Below are 20,447 nucleotides of genomic sequence, written 5' to 3'. Positions count from 1 at the left end.
TTATTTTTTTTTTTGTGTTACTTACTGGCGTTCGCGATCACCTGACGGGATAGTCCTTATAGCACAGACGATTTATTTTTTTTTTTTTGTTTTAGTTTTAAGGTTGTCCTTACACTTTGACAGTTTCCTGCAAAGAAAAAGAGGACTTTAGTTACATTTGTGAAAATTTTACCGTGTTCTTATGGCAACGGCGACATGTACCAAGTTGGCGTTTCACAGTACATTAGTCTTTAACTAATTATGGTTTTGGTCAGGGGAGGCTGTGTCACTCCTTTTTAGTCGTCGACAATCAGATTGAAGGCAACCTACTAAGGCACAGTTGCTCCACAACGCCCTGGACATATTGCGAATCTTTAGCGTGTTCTTATGGGTACGCTGAAAGTATCGCAAGTAACGAGTGACCGTTTCCAGTGTGCGCTGATGTGTACCCTGGAAACTTCACAAAAGGATAAGCCGGCCCAAGTGTGTTCTTATGTGTACGCTCGGGTTAACTTTTAAAGCCGGCCCAAGTGTGTTCTTATGTGTACGCTCGGGTTAACTTTTTCAGAAGGAAATTTTTGCCGTATCCTGAAGGGAGCGGCAAGTTGCATATTGCAAAAAAAAAAATTTTGTGTACATGACACGGTCACAGGAGTCGTTAACCATTTTTCGGCCTTTGGTATGGTGAGGTCCGTCCTAGAAGTATAGGTATACGGACTCACCCAGCCTGTGTGATTATACGTGCACTTGGAATAGCAATAGTGGGGCCGTAGGATAATTCACTTATAAAATGTTTCAATTTTCGTGTTGAATTTTATTCGCGCGCCAGAGGATCTTAGGGGTCACAGGCTCGCTTCTTTTAATATTATTCCTGTATAGCCCTCTGAGGGCTTTTAGGATTGGACGTAGTAACTTACTGCGTGTAGCATCACTTTTCACTCAACTTTTTGTTATTCACTTGTTTTTTTTATTATTCGTTTTACCTCTCCTGGGGAGAGGAGCTTTTATACCCTGGAGGGTCCCGAAGGGAATCGCAGAGTTAAGCTATCGTTATAACCGGAGGGTCCCCTCGAAGGTGAATCTCGGTTTTGGTATTTTCGTTATTGGCTGTACAAGCCTTAAATTATCTAAGCTGAGGTCTTGCCTCTCTATATTTTTTTATTCCTTTATCGGTAAAATTTCTATTATTTTTTTTTTTCTTAGCACTCCACTATCACTATCACTTTGTCACTAATCACTATGGACTTCACATTTAAGGAGGTCCTTTTTGAAGGACCCACTTGCCAGTGGGTCCCTGCTCGGGCGCCAGTTAAGGAGCCCAACGACTAGGGCTCCAAAAAGTTAAAGTTGGGGGCCGCCCCGCAGCCCCATTGCAACCTGAAAAGATCCAAATAAAAATAGGTTTTTCCGCTTAACAATATTTACCATTTATTTACGTTCAATGTCAAAAACAGACTGACTCTATCATTCACTTAACCTAAGCTCTAAGCTTCTACATTAATCTAAGTGATTTCATAATTGCTGACACTGCACTTCCCACGGTTGGCCAAAATAATATTTTTCGCTTGTGTGGCGAATCACACGGCTTGCATTTTGTCCGCATATCATATCGTTTACGCTGCAGTTCCCATGGATTGCATTTTGTCTGCTTAGACAATATGATATCGGATCGTTGGCTTTGCTTGTGTTTGTTGAAGTGTGGTGTCAGCACATTCTTACAAGTAAGTGTGTCTGCCCCCTTGTTAAGTTATATTACAGATTATATCAAGTATATAAAAGATAAAGATGCCAAAGAGTGACCAACCACAAAAGTAATTGAGCAAATGGAATGCCTTACTAATGAGCGCATAGATCTCTTTGATGCACAGCAAATACGCCACCGAACCCAATTGCCCGTAATCAATATCCAATAGCTGCTGCTGTGGCGCCAAATGATAGGCTACAATTTGAGGCAATATTGCGCACAGCCACTCCAAATAGTGTTCCAATGTACGCACATACAAACACAATTGAATAACGCGTAAACGTATTGTTACGATGGCCCAAAGACTACTCCAAAAGAAACCAATATAATTCAACCACATTGATGTGATTATGAAAAGCGCGAGTCCCAGCAGCGAAAGCGTTACAAAGTAAATGATAAGGTAGTTTAAAGTCTTTATAAGCTCGCATTTTCGCACGTCCAAACGTAGACGCAATTTCAAAGCGACTTCGATCTCTTCGAGTACTAGGAGGAATTGAGCATGCTGCTTGCGTCTGTTTGTAGCCTCCATGAGTATTAATAAGGTTGTAAGCACTTGAAAGCTAAAGATTTTGATTGTCGCTACATAGGTGAGTAGAAGTGTTGGTAAGCTGTGACGCCACTATAAGCCATGCAAATAGAGATAGCAAACGGCTATTGCTAACAGACAAATATAGAAACGTTGAAGATTGTTGGTGCGTTCGCGCTCACTAGGAAACAAGCATTGTTTAGTTTGGCTTCGTATGAAAGTTGATTGAAGCTCGACGGAGTACTCGCCCACGCAAGACTTGTTATAAATACCAAAGAATATGCACAGCTGAGCCAAAAGCGTATTATTTGTACCATGTTTTTGTGGTAAGAAATGGATTTAGTTTATGACAGTGTTGTAGAATTCTGCAAGCCTTATCTAATTATCATACACATTTCAATTTAAATTAAATAATTTTAGATCTAGATAATTCTATATTGCGATGAAAGTTGAAGCATGCCATTTTAGTAAGTCTCCACTCATCATTTACCGCTGCGTTATTATTTTCAGAGCCGCGATATTCTCATTTTGTTTCAATCGGATGGTCATTCTTATTCATACTCTAAGTTTCCATCTTTATAAATGGCTCTCCCTCTCGTTACTGGTTATCACAGGACAATGGTACAAGTCGATATTAGGACCTTCTATAGTGGGCATACCCTGCACGCTGAAAATTCCACAAAAACGGTAGTCTTCTTATCGCTACAAGAAGAACCATCCGAAGTCTGCTGAAACGCCATATGTACAAAAACACAATTGAGAGACAATTTGTGGGTTTTTGGTTGCAAAGAAACGTCGCATTGGTTTTGAACGAGTGTTTTGCCGCGGTACGCATAAAGGCGAATACTTTTTCTACGGTAAACAAGAAAATACATACAATGACTGCAGCCGGCAGGGTATTGAAATCATGTTTTGCGACTTCAACGCTTTGTTTGCCCTACAGTGAGAAAATTAAGATATATCCCAACGGGCAAAGGCTGATTTACTTCGCTGCGGCCGGCAGTAAAGTCACCTGCAGTATCAGGTTTCAACATAAACGGATATAAAGCTACCTGGCTGTCGCCGAATCGGAACACCTCATCATTACCTTGAAATAGCGAAGATTTGCGTACGTATCTGTGCAGCGTAGAAATTACACGCAGTGATGCAAGAGAAGTATGCTCTCGAGAAGCTGCACCGAAACAGTCGGATTATGATTACCCCATCGGCTCGAATTCCTTTTCGACAAGAGTAATATTCGACCTGTCAGACCATAGATTTCCCCTTAAAAACAACTGGTATGATGCCCAGTCATGGGTCATGCATATGGGCGTAGCAGCACGTGGTGCATTCGATCGGTGAGTGCTAGGAGCTTGCTAAAGGGAGTACTTTTCCTCTTTGTTAGATAGCGAGAAAAATGACTAACCCAATATTAAAATCGCTGAGAACGGAATATATGTTCCGCCAAACGACTATGGCGAAGTAAAAATGGCAATATCCCGTCTAAGGAATTAAAACGCCCTCGAGCTGTTCAAACACTATCATATGTCTCTATCTTGCAGTCCAAAGGTGGTTGGTCCTCGAAAAGCGACTTCGCAGATCGCGCTAACTACCGTGGAATCACTCTGCTTAACGAACCCTAAAGTCAGCAAACTGATTGGACCTTATCAGTGCAGCTTCATGCATACTAAATCTACTATGTACAAATCTCTGCGATAGGCGGAGAAAACATCCGATAACCGAGTCGAAAAGCACATCTTATTGTAGACGATGTTGGTGATCAACTTCATGAATGGATGTGGCAAAAGGGAAGAGCGATTCAGTGTTCATATTAGTCTAGTATAAGTCTCGGCATTTGTTGAGAAATGACAGTGAGAGATTATCCGCACTCAGTTGAAAATTACTTTAATTTCCTTATCGCTAGATATGAATAATGTTACAGTTAATTATTATCACAGCCAAACATGCCACAAGCTAATAAATTTGTTTTTCTCATTTCATACTTCAGAGGACCATCAAACTTTCAGCTGTCAAAATGGAACAACAATTGAGAAGTTTGTTGCGTGTCTGCATATTTTTCGGTATATATGTGAGTGCAACAAAGAGAATGTCACCGGAGAATCCAATCTACTATCTACAAAGTTGCTATATTTGTATACTCCACAGTGGCATTTGTACATTGTATTGTAACGAGTTGAGGGAAATTCCGCTTATTTGAAACCTTCTGCTAACGTTCGAATCGCTAAACTGTTGAATAAAACACTCTACTATTTAGTATTGCAAACTGGTCTTTATTTAGATTACTTCAATAGTACTACTTCACAATTATACTCCACAAGCAATTGCGTGTTTAAATCAAAACTGATTACTGACTACTCAGCTTGTTGCGGCTTTTATACTCTCCGTTGCTTCATTCGATTATTTCTTCTAAGGTCTAGTAATTTCGTGAACTTCATGCTTGTTTACCAGCCATCTACGTACATGTATATTTGTAGTTTATAATCTCTCGCATAGCCATATGCGTGTGTATATGTGAGTACTACTTCGGCTGATGATAACATGTGTTTATGAGTATCTCTCCGTTGCCTTGTATGTATGTGTGTTACAGAATTTGGATGAGGCTGATGATCGTAGTAATATTTTGTCTGATATTTGGTGGTTCATACCAATTGGCGTTGTAATTTATGTTATGTTTTTATGTGTTATTTATGTTATTTGTGCGATAAGTGCAAGAAAATGGTAAAAATTACAAGTTTAGCAAAATATTGTTTACACATTTTGTTTAATAAATTTTCGCATAAGTTTAGGCGCATGCGATCGATATTGCTATTGCCTTTGATTTAGTTGAATTAAGAGATAGTTTATTTAATTGAGCCCACTCTCCTATGCGTGTTGATTCTTCATTCAGCCTGAAAAATAGGTCTTCGGAAAGACCAATTAGACGAGACATGTATATTTGAGTATCATCGGCATAAAGATGAATGGAGGCATTGCGACAACAGGCGACTATGTCATTAATAAAAAGCGTAAAGAGTATTGGACCTAGGATAGATCCTTGCGGAACACCAGATTTTATGGAATTTAAATTTGAGACTTTATCAGCACATTTTACTTATTGAAACCGGTTACAGAGGTAGCTTTGCATTAACTTTATGGCATATGGGCTGAAGTTAAAACTAGTTTCAAGTTTGTGAATTAGTACTTCAAAATCAACCATGTCAAAAGCTATTGAGAAATCCCAAAGCACGAGCACGGTAATTTCATTATTGTCAAAGGCCGGACGTATATCTTCAAGAATCTTAAGCATGGATGTTGCACAAATTTGCCCCCTTCTAAATCCCGACTGGACTTCGGATAGCAAATTATTATTATATATATGGTGAGTTATTTGCATGCTAATAGTTTCTCAAACACCATAGATAAGGCAGGTAACAAACTTATTGGTCTAAATTCTTTGTAAGAACACGGAGACCTCGTTTTAGGAACCGGAATAATATTTGCAATTTTCCATTGACTAGGAAACCTACTGGACATAATTGAGAAATTAAAGATATGTGTTAGCGAAGCGGTGGCGTAAGGTGGAATAAGTTTTATTAATCGTATGCTAATACCGTCAAATTCCCGCGGCATTAGACTTTATAGCAAAAATAGCATCCAGCACATCGCTTTCGGTGACCACTGAAAAATCAAAGGCACTTATATCCAGTCTTCTGTCTACACAGGTTACAGCGATTCTGTCATCGATATCATTCTTATTCACATCATTATATTTTTCAATATTGTTTGTATTACCACACATGAAATACGAGTTCATAACATTTGGGTCGTGGCTGCACTCAATGTTATGCTTTTTACAGACTCCAAAAGATCGAAGATTTTTCCAGAGCATTCTCGTTGGCAAATTTGTTTCAAATTTAATATTCAGGAATGCTACTTTAGCATTCCAAATGAAAAGGGTAACTTGATTTCTCAGAAGGCGGTAATCTTCCCAGTGCTTATCATCGCGATATCCCTTCCATTCCCTGTAAGCCCCCTCACGTTTTTTTATGTGTTTTAAAACCTCCGGTGTGAATCAGGGCTTTTTATGGCCCTGGATTTTAAAAGATTTTAGCGGAACAAATCTATCAAAAAGGTACCAAATCAGGTTATTAAAATATTTTACCTTCTCGTCCAAATTTGAAATGGACAAGCAACCACTCCAATCAAGACAAGAGGCTTCTTCATTAAGAAGCTCCATATTAACACCTTTGAAATTTCTGTAGGTTATTACAGATTCGGGCTCTGCTGTATTAAATTTCAAATCATAGCACAAGAAGAGCATTCCATGGTCAGAGATACCATCCATCGGAAGCTGGTCAGTATGATTGATATAATTTATATTGTTAACACACATTAAATCTAGCAAACTAGGCTTACTATTAGGAGCAAAACGGGTTGCAAATTTATTTATAATTTTTAAGTCACACGCCTGAAAATTATTAATAATACTTTTACTACGGGAATCACAGTTAAGCAGATCTACGTTAAAATCTCCACAAATAATGACGTGGTCATAATTTAAAGAAAACTCTGTTATTTTGTGAAAATCGTTAGACCTTTTGGGTTATAAACACATGCCACAAAACACTTTGTACTGGCATCGCATATGTCAACAAAAATACATTCAACCTCGTTTGCATGCTGTGAACGATAAACCACTTTTTGATTTAAAACATCTTTGCAGTAAATTGCAACACCACCACCACGAATGTTATCTTTTCTGTCATTCCTCAGCAGTACATATTTATTTATATAATAAGAATCAACATTAACGTTGGATCTGTACCAGCTTTCCGTAAGGCCAATTAAATCAATATATTTTTATCGGCAAATAAATACGAGAGGTAATCAAGTTTCTGAGTCGTAAGACTCCGCACATTTAAGTGACACTTATTTAATCTGTTATGACTTTTACAAATTTGACTCAAAATGCATCGCACATGTCCACTGTCAGTGCAATTATTGGTCAAGTTAACCAAACTCATAGCAACGAAGCAAAAGGAGATCAACAAAGCAGTAAGAGGGGGAAAGTAGAAAAAAGAAAAGAACAATATAGAATGGAAATAAACTAAAAATTAATAACACATAAAGCATTGCATTGCAAATATAAGTATGCATTGTTGTTGTCATTGCTCGCTTACATCAATTCGATCAGCGCTCTCTTTGTCACTGATTTTCTCTGCTTCACCTTGTTGACGTGTACGCACATATACATCTCCACGTATAGAGAAAACAGAAGTAAGTTTTCTCTGTTTTTATACCTTTCATGAAAATGAAATGGTATATTAATTTCGTCACGAAACCGAAAATTGTAAGTCCTTAAAGGAAAATAGATAGACCCACCATTAAGAATAACGAAATAATCAGGTTGAAGAGCTGAGTTGATTTAGCCATGTCCGTCTGTCCGTCTGTCTGTTTGTATGCAAACTAGTCCCTCAATTTTTTAGATATCTTGATAAAATTTGGTGAGCGGGTGTATTTGGGTGTCCGATTAGACATTTGTCGGAACCGACCGGATCGGACCACTATTGCATATATCCTCCATACAACCGATTTTTCAGAAAAAGAGAATTTTTGTAATATCTTACCCAATTTAACAGATTGAAGTTTCAAACTTCACCATATACTTTCGTATATTGCACATATTGTTGCCTGAAACAATTTATGAGATCGGTCGTATATATAGTATATATCCCCCACAACCGATTGTTCAGATAAGGAACTTTTCGTAATTACTGCCCTATTTTAAGAGCTAGAGGCTTCAAATTTCAACGAATGCTTACGTATATAGCATATATTGTTGTCTGAAAAAATCATAAAGATCGGTGGTATATATAGTATATATATGGTGTTATATATAGTATATATATATATATATTTTCGCAAATTTAAGCCCCATTTTAACAGCTAGAAGCTACAAATTTCACCGAATATTGACGTATATAGCATATATTGTTGTCTGAAAAAATCATAGAGATCGGTTGTATATATAGTATATATCTCATACAACCGATTGTTCAGATAAGAAACTTTTCGCAATTTCTACCCCATTTTAACAGCTATAAGCTTAAAATTTCACCGATTGCTCACGTATATAGCATATACTGTTGTCCGAAAAAATCGTAGAGATCGGTTGTATATATAGTATATATCTCATACAACCGATTGTTCAGATAAGAAACTTTTCGCAATTTCTACCCCATTTTAACAGCTATAAGCTTCAAATTTCACTGATTGCTTACGTATATAGCATATATTGTTGTCTGAAAAAATCATAGAGATCGGTTGTATATATAGTATATATCTCATACAACCGATTGTTCAGATAAGAAACTTTTCGCAATTTCTACCCCATTTTAACAGTTATAAGCTTCATATTTCACCGATTGCTTACGTATATAGTATGTATTGTTGTGTCAAAAAATCATAGCGATCGGTGATATATATAATATATATATAATGGTATATATAGTATATAATATGCATTGTTGTTGTCATTGCTCGCTTACAGCAATTCGATCAGCGCTCTCTTTGTCACTGGTTTTCTCTGCTTCACCTTGTTGACGTGTACGCACATATACATCTCCACGTATAGAGAAAACAGAAGTAAGTTTTCTCTGTTTTTATACCTTTCATGAAAATGAAATGGTATATTAATTTCGTCACGAAACCGAAAATTGTTAGTCCTTAAAGGAAAATAGATAGACCCACCATTAAGTATACCGAAATAATCAGGTTGAAGAGCTGAGTTGATTTAGCCATGTCCGTCTGTCCGTCTGTCTGTTTGTATGCAAACTAGTCCCTCAATTTTTGAGATATCTTGATAAAATTTGGTGAGCGGGTGTATTTGGGTGTCCGATTAGACATTTGTCGGAACCGACCGGATCGGACCACTATAGCATATATCCTCCATACAACCGATTTTTCAGAAAAAGAGAATTTTTGTAATATCTTACCCAATTTAACAGATTGAAGTTTCAAACTTCACCATATACTTTCGTATATTGCACATATTGTTGCCTGAAAAAATTTATGAGATCGGTCGTATATATAGTATATATCCCCCACAACCGATTGTTCAGATAAGGAACTTTTCGTAATTACTGCCCTATTTTAAGAGCTAGAGGCTTCAAATTTCAACGAATGCTTACGTATATAGCATATATTGTTGTCTGAAAAAATCATAAAGATCGGTGGTATATATAGTATATATATGGTGTTATGATGGTAGCGTGCTCCGCCTGTCACACTGTATGCCTCGGGTTCAACTCCCGGGCAAAGCAACATCAAAATTTTAGAAATAAGGTTTTCAATTAGAAGAAAATTTTTCTAAGCGGGGTCGCCCCTCGGCAGTGTTTGGCAAGCGCTCCGGGTGTATTTCTGCCATGAAAAGCTCTCAGTGAAAACTCATCTGCCTTGCAGATGCCGTTCGGAGTCGGCATAAAACATGTAGGTCCCGTCCGGCCAATTTGTAGGGAAAATCAAGAGGAGCACGACGCAAATTGGAAGAGAAGCTCGGCCTTAGATCTCTTCGGAGGTTATCGCGCCTTATATTTATTTTTAATTATATATATATATTTTCGCAAATTTAAGCCCCATTTTAACAGCTAGAAGCTTCAAATTTCACCGAATATTGACGTATATAGCATATATTGTTGTCTGAAAAAATCATAGAGATCGGTTGTATATATAGTATATATCTCATACAACCGATTGTTCAGATAAGAAACTTTTCGCAATTTCTACCCCATTTTAACAGCTATAAGCTTCAAATTTCACCGATTGCTTACGTATATAGCATATATTGTTGTCCGAAAAAATCATAGAGATCGGTTGTATATATAGTATATATCTCATACAACCGATTGTTCAGATAAGAAACTTTTCGCAATTTCTACCCCATTTTAACAGCTATAAGCTTCAAATTTCACTGATTGCTTACGTATATAGCATATATTGTTGTCTGAAAAAATCATAGAGATCGGTTGTATATATAGTATATATCTCATACAACCGATTGTTCAGATAAGAAACTTTTCGCAATTTCTACCCCATTTTAACAGTTATAAGCTTCAAATTTCACCGATTGCTTACGTATATAGTATGTATTGTTGTGTCAAAAAATCATAGCGATCGGTGATATATATAATATATATATGATGGTATATATAGTATATATATATAGTATATATATATTTTTTTTACGATTTCGGCCCCATTTTAACAGCTAGAAGCTTCAAATTTCACCAAATTCTTACGTGTATAGCATATATTGATGTCTGAAAAAATCATTGAGATCGGTGGTATATATATTATATATTTCATATAAACTGTCATTTTGACCCCTTTTTTACGGCTAGAAGCTTCAAAATTCATCAAATTTCATCAAATAGTTACGTTTACGTCATATATTTTTGAAATACCTGATTCGTATTCATAGTTTTTACATGCAGACCACAAAAACCGTGAAGCTTTGCATCCTCACACAGATTACCTACCTAATTTTTATTTTATATTTATCTTAAAAATCGTTTAGATATGTTCAAATTTCACCAAATGCTTACGTGTATAGCATATATTGTTGTCTGAGAAAATCATAGATACCGGTGGTATATATAGTATATATCCCATACAACCGATTGTTCAGATAAGAAACTTTGCGCAATTTCCTCCCCATTTTAACAGCTAGAAGCTTCAAATTTCACCAAATGCTTACGTGTATAGCATATATTGTTGTCTGAAAAAATCATTGAGATCGGTGGTATATATAGTATATATCCCATACAACCGATTGTTCAGATAAGAAACTTTGCGCAATTTCCTCCCCATTTTAACAGCTAGAAGCTTCAAATTTCACTATATGCTTACGTATATAGCTTTGGTGGTTAACCAAATATTTAAATATTTATTTTTTAAAAATATTATGTTATTTATTTGAAGTATAAAATATTATTTTTGTTTATTTTTGAGTTTAGATATTTTCCAACTAATTAGAATTTTCTTTTTTTTGAAGTTATTCAAAATTTTAAGTTAACACGAAAACTCAATTAAAATTATTTTAAAAATTAAAGTAAAGAGTACAAAGTAGTTAACACTATATTTACTCCCCCTCCAAGAAAATTTGAAACAAACAAATTATTAATTAATATTAAAAGTAACCTTTTTTTGTTTTTTGTTGTTTAATGTATTTGTATTTAAATTAGTGTTAATAAGTATGTTTGCTGGTTTAAGTAAATCAATTGAAATATTTTTAATAGTATTTTTGTATTGAATTGTAAATGTTTTATTTTTCTTAGAGATAACTTTAAAAGGTCCTTCATAAGGTGATTCTAAATTAGATTTACGAAGAACTTTAACAAAAACATACTCACAATTTTCTAATTGTTTAGGAACGAAAAAATTTTCTTTATTATGATGAAACACTTTAGAACGAACAAGCGAAAAATATTCTCTTATTTTATGAAGAGCGTCATTAGAAAAATCATGTTCTTTATTACTATTTGAAATAATTAATTCACCAGGTATTCTAAGTGTTTGGCCATAAACAAGTTCAGCAGATGAACATTTTAAATATTCTTTAATAGAAGTTCGTAAACCAAGTAGAATGAATGGTAAAATGTCAGACCAATGAACCGAGTCGTTTGATGCTATAATTGCTGCTTTTAAAGTTCGATGAAATCTCTCTATCATGCCATTTGCTTGGGGATGGTAAGGAGATGTATGAATTTTATGAGAACCTAAAAGTTTAGTTAATTCCGTAAAAAATTTTGAGGTGAATTGTGAACCTTGATCTACTGTAATATTCAATGGTATACCAAATCGTGGTATATAATTATGAATAAAAGTTTTTACTATAGTATTTGTTGAAATATCTTTAAGTGGATAAGCTTCAGGCCAACGTGAAAATCTATCAATAATTGTTAAAATATAAGAATTTTCATTTGAAACTGGAAGAGGTCCAACAATATCCATATGAATATGTTCAAAACGGCCTGATGGTATTTGAATTTTTTGGATAGGAGATTTAGTATGTCTTGAAATTTTAGATTTTTGACAATTGATGCAAGATGAAGTCCAATCGTTAATTTCTTTACGCATGTTAGGCCAATAATATTTATTTTGAATTAATTTTCTAGTTGTTCTTATACTTGGATGAGATAATGAGTGAATTTTGTCAAATATAATTCTTCTCATAGAATGTGGAACATAAGGTCGAAAAGGTTGTAGAGAAACATCACACCATATATTTAAATTAATAACTGGAATATGAATTTCTTTTAAATTATTTTTAGAATTTTGATCAGAAATGGTTTTTTGTAAAAATGTATCAGTTTGCTGTTCTTTATATAAAGTTTCTAAATTTATATCTTGAGTTGAAATTGCATTTATTTCTGGAATACGGGAAAGTGTGTCGGCAACTATGTTGTCTTTTCCACGTATATATTGAATATCATTTGTAAATTGAGCAATATATTCAAGATGACGTAGTTGACGAGGAGATCTATCTACTTTAGAATTTAGAACATGAATTAAAGGTTTATGATCAGTATAAATTGTAAAAGTTCTACCTTCAAGAAAATGTTTAAAATGTTTAATTGAATTATAAATTGCTAAAAGTTCACGATCAAATGTTGAATATTTAGTTTCTGTTGTAGTTAATTTTCTTGAAAAATAAGCTAAGGGTTCTAGTATATTATTGCTAGTTTGTTGAAGAACTGCTCCAATAGCAACATTTGATGCATCTACTGCTAATGATAAAATACCATTTTTGTCGAAATGTGTAAGTAAAGTATTTTTAGCAAAAAGTTTTTTAACATTTTCGAAAGCTGTTGTGGTTTCATTTGTCCAATTTAATTGTTTGAGTTTGTTTTTAATTGCATGTGTTAACATTTCATGCAGAGGACTAAGTTCTGTTGCTAACATTTTAATATATCTGTGATAGTAATTTATCATACCTAAAAATTTTTGTAATTTATTTATAGAAATTGGTTTTTCAAAATTTTTTATGATTTCAATTCTATCTAAAGATGGTTTAATACCTTCGCCTGAAATTTCGTAACTTAAAAAATTTAATTTATTTACACCGAGAGTACATTTTGAAGGTTTGATATTTAAATTATATTCTTCAAGTCTTTTGAAAACTGATTTTAAATGATTTATATGTTGATCTTCATTATCACTGGCAATAAGAATGTCATCAATGTATGTAAATACAAAATCGAAATCAGAAAATACTTCATTAATAAAGCGTTGGAAAGTTTGAGCACTGTTTCGTAAACCGAAAGGCATTCTTACGAATTCAAACATTCCAAAAGGGGTAGTTATTGCAGTTTTATGAATGTCTTCTTCTGCCATTGGAATTTGGTGGTAAGCACGCACAAGATCAATTTTGGAAAAAAATTGTTTGTTTTTTAAATCAATTGTTAAATCGTGAATATGTGGTAAAGGATACCGATCTGGTGTAGTAATAAAATTAAGTCTTCGATAGTCTCCGCAAGGTCTCCAATCATTTGGTTCTTTTTTAGGAACGAGATGAAGTGGAGATGCAATAGGAGAATTTGAGGGTCTGCATATACCCGTTTTAACTAAAAATTCAAATTCAGCTTTAGCAATTTTAAGTTTGATTGGATCAAGACGTCTGGGTTTCGAAAATGGTAAAATACCTTTTGTTTCTATCCTGTGAACCGTATGGTGTTTAACTTTTTTAGTATAATCTGGTTCACAGGTAATAGACGGAAATTCATTAAATAATTTTGAAAACTTATTTTCGACAATAGGAATTTTTAGTGAGAAAATATCAGAAAATCCAGAAGAGCCAGTAACTTTAATTTTTGTAGTAGAATCCATTATTTCTTTATTTTTAATATTGACAATAATTCCGAATTTTTCTAAAAAGTTTGCTCCTAAAATTGGTGTATCAATATTCGCAATAATGAATGGAAATTCAAAATCTCTTCTTAAACCTAAATCAATTTTAAGTAGTTTTGTACCGAAAGTTTCAATTGAAGAACCGTTTGCTGCAGTCAAAGTAAGATCCGAATTTCTTTTATAAATTTTAAATTTAGAAAAAGGAATAACTGATACAACTGCACCGGTATCGATAAGAAAATTAAGTTTATTGAATTTATCAAATATGAATAGGCGACGAGTAGGTTTAATAATAGTTCCATTATCCGTCACCGTCATAATGGATCGTTTCAGTTTAAATTTTGTTCGGAATTTGAATTGTGATTTTGATTAAAATTGCATGGGGGTATACATTTAAGAGCGTTATTCTTAAATTTTTTGTGATACCAACAAATATTTGTTTGTGAAGTAAAATTACGATTGTTTGAAAAATTTCTTGATTTTGAAAAATTTCGAGATTTAAATCTATTTCTATCTTTAGATCTTGAACGGATTTGTAATTGATTAATATCATTAGAAATTTTATTTAAATTTTGAAAAATAGCCGTGGTTAATTCAGTTAAATTTTTAACGCATTGTTCTAAAATATTATTATTTATACTTGAGACTACAGGAGATTTGGAAGAATGACGTTTGTTGATTAAATCAAAAAGTTTGTCAGCTAAAATAATTACTTCATCTTTATTTTGATTGTTACTAGAAGTTAAATGGATTTGTATTTCTTGTGGTAATTTATGAATCCATAATTTGAAAAGTAATTCTTGACTTACAATGGAGTCAGTACCTATAAGTGATTTCATAAATCTGAATAATTCAGATGGTGAACGATCACCAAGTTCAGTTTTTGAAAATAATTGTTCTAATCGTTTTTCTTCGTTAAGAGAAAATCTTCTACATAGAATTTTTTTGATTGTATCATATTTATTAAAAAGAGGAGGAGGGTTAATAACATCTAAAATTTTAGATATAGTATCTCGTTGAAGAGTAATTAGAACATTTTGAAATTTTAAATTATCATCATTGATATTGTTAATTTCAAATTGTCCTTCAACAAGCAAAAACCAGGCATCAGGACAATCTTGCCAAAATTGTGGTAATTTAATAGATTTAGTAGAAGGAAAATTTGTAAAGTTATCTTGTGTTGAAGTATTTTGTGTTGTATTAGAGATGTTGTTTTGTGTTGTATTAATGTTAGAATTTTGAGTTGTATTGTGAGTCATGATGTTATTTGTATGGTTGATATTTTGATTTTCTGCATTTGTAAATTTACGAGTTCGTATTGGTGAACGTAGAACCATATGAAAAAAAAAAAAAATAAAATAAAATAAAATGAAAAATTTGAAAATTAGGAAATATTTAAGATTTTTTTTGGAAAGGGAGTTAACAATTTAAATAAAATATTTAATTTTATATAAAAAATAAGTAAATTTAAATAAATGTTAAAATATAAAAATAATCTTAAAATAAATTTGAAAGTTAAAAGGTTTAAAATTTTAATTTAAATTATAATTGAAAAATTTTAAATTTAATATTAGAATAAAAATTGTACTTACATAAAATTAAATTTAATAAAAAAATATTAAAATTAATAAGTAGTTGATTGATGATTGGCAATGGCATTTACGTTATTCGAGAAATTTTGATTGTTGATAAATATTTTCGTTTTGATTGTAGTTGGAAGTCTGGTCAGTCTGGTGACTAGAAGGTCTATTGAGTTATGTATATCGATTTCTCTGATGAGCAAATAGCTTTCATACATGTAGAATGCACAAATTGTAAAAAATTTCATTACTTTAACATTTTTTTTGCTTTCGCAAATCGCAAATCAGTTCGTGCACTTAAAAATGTTGTATGTACATAAATAACTGGTTGTTTGGTTACAAAGCAATTTTGTGTATTGCATAAAATGTTCTAGTTTACGAGTTACACTGGATTGTTTTCATTTTTCTTCATATATTTTTAAGTTGCGTTAAACAATTCATGATAACTTGAACCACACGTGTCTTTTATATTTTAAGTTTTGCATTTAATATTGGCAAGATGACGGTTGAAGACGGTTGAAACTTCGCATGAGCTTCTGTTGGTAGCTACTTTCAGCTAGATGAGAAAAATTGGTTGCGCGGAAGTACTACACCACTTTTGTCAAACGAAAATTATATCGTTCTTGAACTTATTGGGGTTTAATTGATTCGATTGCAGGATCGTTGGTAAGATCGCCAATATATTTGGTGGTTAACCAAATATTTAAATATTTATTTTTTAAAAATATTATGTTATTTATTTGAAGTATAAAATATTATTTTTGTTTATTTTTGAGTTTAGATATTTTCCAACTAATTAGAATTTTCTTTTTTTTGAAGTTATTCAAAATTTTAAGTTAACACGAAAACTCAATTAAAATTATTTTAAAAATTAAAGTAAAGAGTACAAAGTAGTTAACACTATAATAGCATATATTGTTGTCTGAAAAAATCATAGAGATCGGTGGTATATATATTATATACCCCATATAAACTCTAATTTTTACCCCCTTTTTACGGCTAGAAGCTTCAAAATTCATCAAATTTCATCAAATAGTTACGTTTACGTCATATATTGTTGAAATACGTGATTCGTAGTCATAGTTTTTACACGCAGACCACAAAAAACCTGAAACTTTGCATCCTCACACAAAGTACCTACCTCTTTTTTATTTTATATTTATCTTAAAAATCGTTAAGGTATGTAGATCTGTTCATTATATATTTCTTATCTTATACATCCGATTATTCGGAGATTAAGAACGGGATAAGATTATTGTTCAGCCCCATTCGTGAAAGGTATGAAGTCTTCGGCACAGTCGAAGACAGTCCCGTTCTTACTTATTTTAGTTGCAGTCCATGCTGCAGTGTTTCGCGATTGTTCTTAGTTAGGCACTCATGCACAAAGATCTTTCCATTTTCGTTGCGCCCAATATCACTGAGAGTCATAGATCTTTTATTTAATTTTAAAAAATTTGAAATTGCTCTTAAAAGCAAGGAGCGGTCAGTGGGTGAATTCAGTTTTATTATGATGGGAGAGCTACCGTTTTTGTTCTTGGTCTTTTGAATGCGAAATGCAGAGCGTATTGAAGGCGCGGTCAACTGAACCGGGTTACATATTTTTGTGAAGACTTCGCCTATATCTTCGTTTGGTGTTTGGGGGACTCCACTTACCAGCACATCAGATAGCACGGCTTTGTTTTGGCATTAATTCAACTGAGCCTTTAATGAGTTGACATCAGATCGAAGCTGACTGCATTCACTTTCCGCTGCCTGTACTCTGGACTGCAAACTGCTGAAGCTGCTCTTTAAATTCGAGATCTCAGCAGCCAACTCACCCACTCTCTGAAGAACCCGCACATTAGAGATAACATCAAATCACCAATATGTCTGTCAAGAAATTTTATTTTCCAATTTAAAAATTATTTTCATTTTCCAATGAAAACTCGAGAAAAAGTGTGATAAGTCCATTAGTTTCATTTATCAACGACACGATGGATAGGGTTACAGTATTGCATATTTTTTGGAGTTTACGTAGACACAAACAAAAAAGTAAAAAACCAACTAAGACCTTTCTCAGGCAGTAGCGACCAGTTCCGAATGCACCAAAACGGCAATGCTTGGTTTAGAAGCACAGATAATTGTATCTTTAAGTTCTTCAAGCAAAAATTGATATCTACCTTTTGATCTGCGTTCTCTGCGCCATCTATATTCATGGACTTCACTGGCGTAATCTTATACCAGGACTCATGCTTACGTGGATAGCATCCACTATCATATTTACATGTCAAGTTGGCACGAATTTTATTATTATATACGAAGCTATGCACAAACAAACGGAACATGAAAACTTTCTAACGTTACTCGACGAAATTGAAGTGTCTTTGAAGTTGCGTTTAAATTTGAACGTACAACAGATGACGCTGTTAAAGTGTTTTCGTTTTCATATAATTTCTCACATTGTCATTGCAATTATACCGCACTTACTCTATGTAATCACCTCAGTATGGTTGAATTATACAGGCTATTTTTTGCATGGGCTTTGGTCTATTCTTACTCTGCGTATACGCATCGTACAAGTGCTTATTTATGTACGTATTTTGCGTCACTATCTCGAGTGTTTATGCGTGAAAATGCGTCAAATTGAAGTATATCGTAGGGCGCCGCAACAGCGTATGTTGGATGTGAACTATGAAAGGTTGGATTCTCTCGAATGTTTGTTTGCTGTGAAAGATATTTATGCGCTGCTACATCGTGCTTTCGTTTTATTGAATAGCTTTGCTGGTTGGTCGCTATTTTGCACAGTTACTTCTTACTTATTTGATACGAGCGCAAATTTATATTGGACGACGTTATTATAATATTGCAGGAGTAGCTGTGATAGCACCACTCATCATTATAATTTTACATTTATGTTATTTACTAGCTTTTACCCGCGGCCCGTCCGCAAAGAGAAAATGAAATATATGGGCTATTCACGTTAGCCTGTTTATCAAGTTATCTGCTTAAAAATTTGTTTCTGTGTAATGCATTTTATTTTTGTAATTGAGAAAAAAAAGAACTAAATGAGCTGATAACCTGATAGGATCCCCCAATGATCCCGAAATTATCCAGAAAAGCCACGAAATTACCTCGACGCTATCGCGGACGGATCCCGAAAAGCATCCAGAAACGCCCCGGAAGGGTCTCCAAAAGTACCCGAAATAGTCCCAATAAAACCCGAAATGACAACGACACGATTATAGACTTATCCAGAGAACAACACAGAAATGATCCCTGAAGGGATCCCGAAATAATCCCGAAAAAGTTCCGAAATTACCCTGATGGGTTCCCGTATAGATCCCGAAATCCATCCAGAAGTGATACGGGAAGGGTCCCCAAATGATCCCGTATTAGCTCCGAAAAACTCAAGAAATGACCCCGACGGGATCCCGAAAACCATCCATAAATGATCCTGAAATAGTCCCTAAGAAGTCCCGAAATGTTCCTGACGGGATCTCAAACGGGATCCGGACAGATCCCGAAAACAATCCAGAAATGATGCCGAAAGGGTCCCCAAATGATCCCGTATCAGTTGAGAAAAAGTGCCGAAATGACACCAACGGGATTCCGGACGGATCCCGAAAACCATCTAGAAATGATGCCGGAAGGTACACCAAATGATCCCGAAATAGTTCCGATATGACCCCGACGGGATCCCTTAAGGATCCCGAAAACCATGCGGAAATGATGCCGGAAGGGACCCAAATGATCCCGAAAGAGTCCTGAAATGACCCCGACGGGATCCCTTACGGATCCCGAAAACTATTCAGAACTGATGCCGGAAAGGTCCTCAAATGATCCCGTATTAGTCGAGAAAAGTCCCGAAATGCCCCCGACGGAAATGATGACGGAAGGCACCCCAAATGTTCCCGAAAAAGTCCCGAAATGACCCCGACGGGATCCCGGACTGATTCCGAAAACTATCCAGAAATGATGCCGGAAAGGTCCTCAAAAGATCCCTTAATAGTCCCGATATGACCCTGAAGGGATCCTTGACGGATCCCGGAAACTATCCAGAAATGATGCTGGAAAGGTTCCCATATGATGCCCAAATAGTGCCGAAATGACCCTGACGAGAAACGAAAGGGATCCGGAAAACCATCCAGAAATGATAGCGAAAGTGTCCCCAATTGATCCCGTATTAGTGGCGAAAAAGTTTCGAAATGACCCGACGGGATCCCGGTCAGATCCAGAAAACCATCTAGAAACGATGCCGGAAGGTACCCCAATGATGCCGGAAAGGTCCTCAAATGATCCCTTAATAGTCCCGAAATGACCCTGAAGGGATACCCAACGGATCCCGGAAACTATCCAGAAATTATGCCGGAAAGGTTCCCAAATGATCCCCAAATAATGCTGAAATGATCCTGACGGGATACCGGACGGATCCCGAAAACCATCCAGAAATGATGGCGAATGTGTCCCCAAAAGATCCCGTATTAGTGGCGAAAAAGTCTCGAAATGACCCGACGGGATAACGGTCAGATCCAGAAAACCATCTAGAAATGATGCCGGAAGGTACCCCAAATGATCCCGAAAAAGTCTTGAAATGACCCCGACGGGATCCCGAAAACCATCCAGAAATGAAGCCGGAAGGGAACCCAAATGATCCCGAAAAAGTCTCGAAATGACCCCGAGGGGATCCCGAACGGATACCGAAAACAATCCACAAATGATGCCGGTAGGTACCCCGTCGCGATCCCGGACGGAT

The 20,447-nt window shown here is 34.9% G+C and overlaps 1 protein-coding gene and 1 pseudogene across 3 annotated transcripts in view; one reads left to right on the top strand and one right to left on the bottom strand.

Moving 5' to 3' along the window:
- LOC137249607 (uncharacterized) overlaps window positions 1-20,447 on the bottom strand; it is a 127,784-nt gene that overhangs the window by 7,494 nt on the left and 99,843 nt on the right. Inside the window, exon 1 of one of the 3 annotated variants that reach the window (XR_010952454.1) lies at window positions 26-83. The exons of the other annotated variants lie outside the window; for them this stretch is intronic. The gene's annotated coding sequence lies outside the window, so the exon portion shown is untranslated. Of the gene's footprint in view, window positions 1-25; window positions 84-20,447 lie in introns of those variants that run through there. 3 annotated transcript variants of the gene reach the window in all.
- On the top strand, window positions 7,172-18,655 carry LOC137248459 (putative gustatory receptor 39b; annotated as a pseudogene).

Source organism: Eurosta solidaginis, chromosome 4 (assembly GCF_040869045.1).
Source record: "Eurosta solidaginis isolate ZX-2024a chromosome 4, ASM4086904v1, whole genome shotgun sequence".
In the NCBI taxonomy this organism is placed as follows: Eukaryota; Metazoa; Arthropoda; class Insecta; order Diptera; family Tephritidae; genus Eurosta; species Eurosta solidaginis.
Note: the sequence above shows the minus strand (reverse complement) of the source record. Positions and strands in the feature narration are given on the sequence as shown.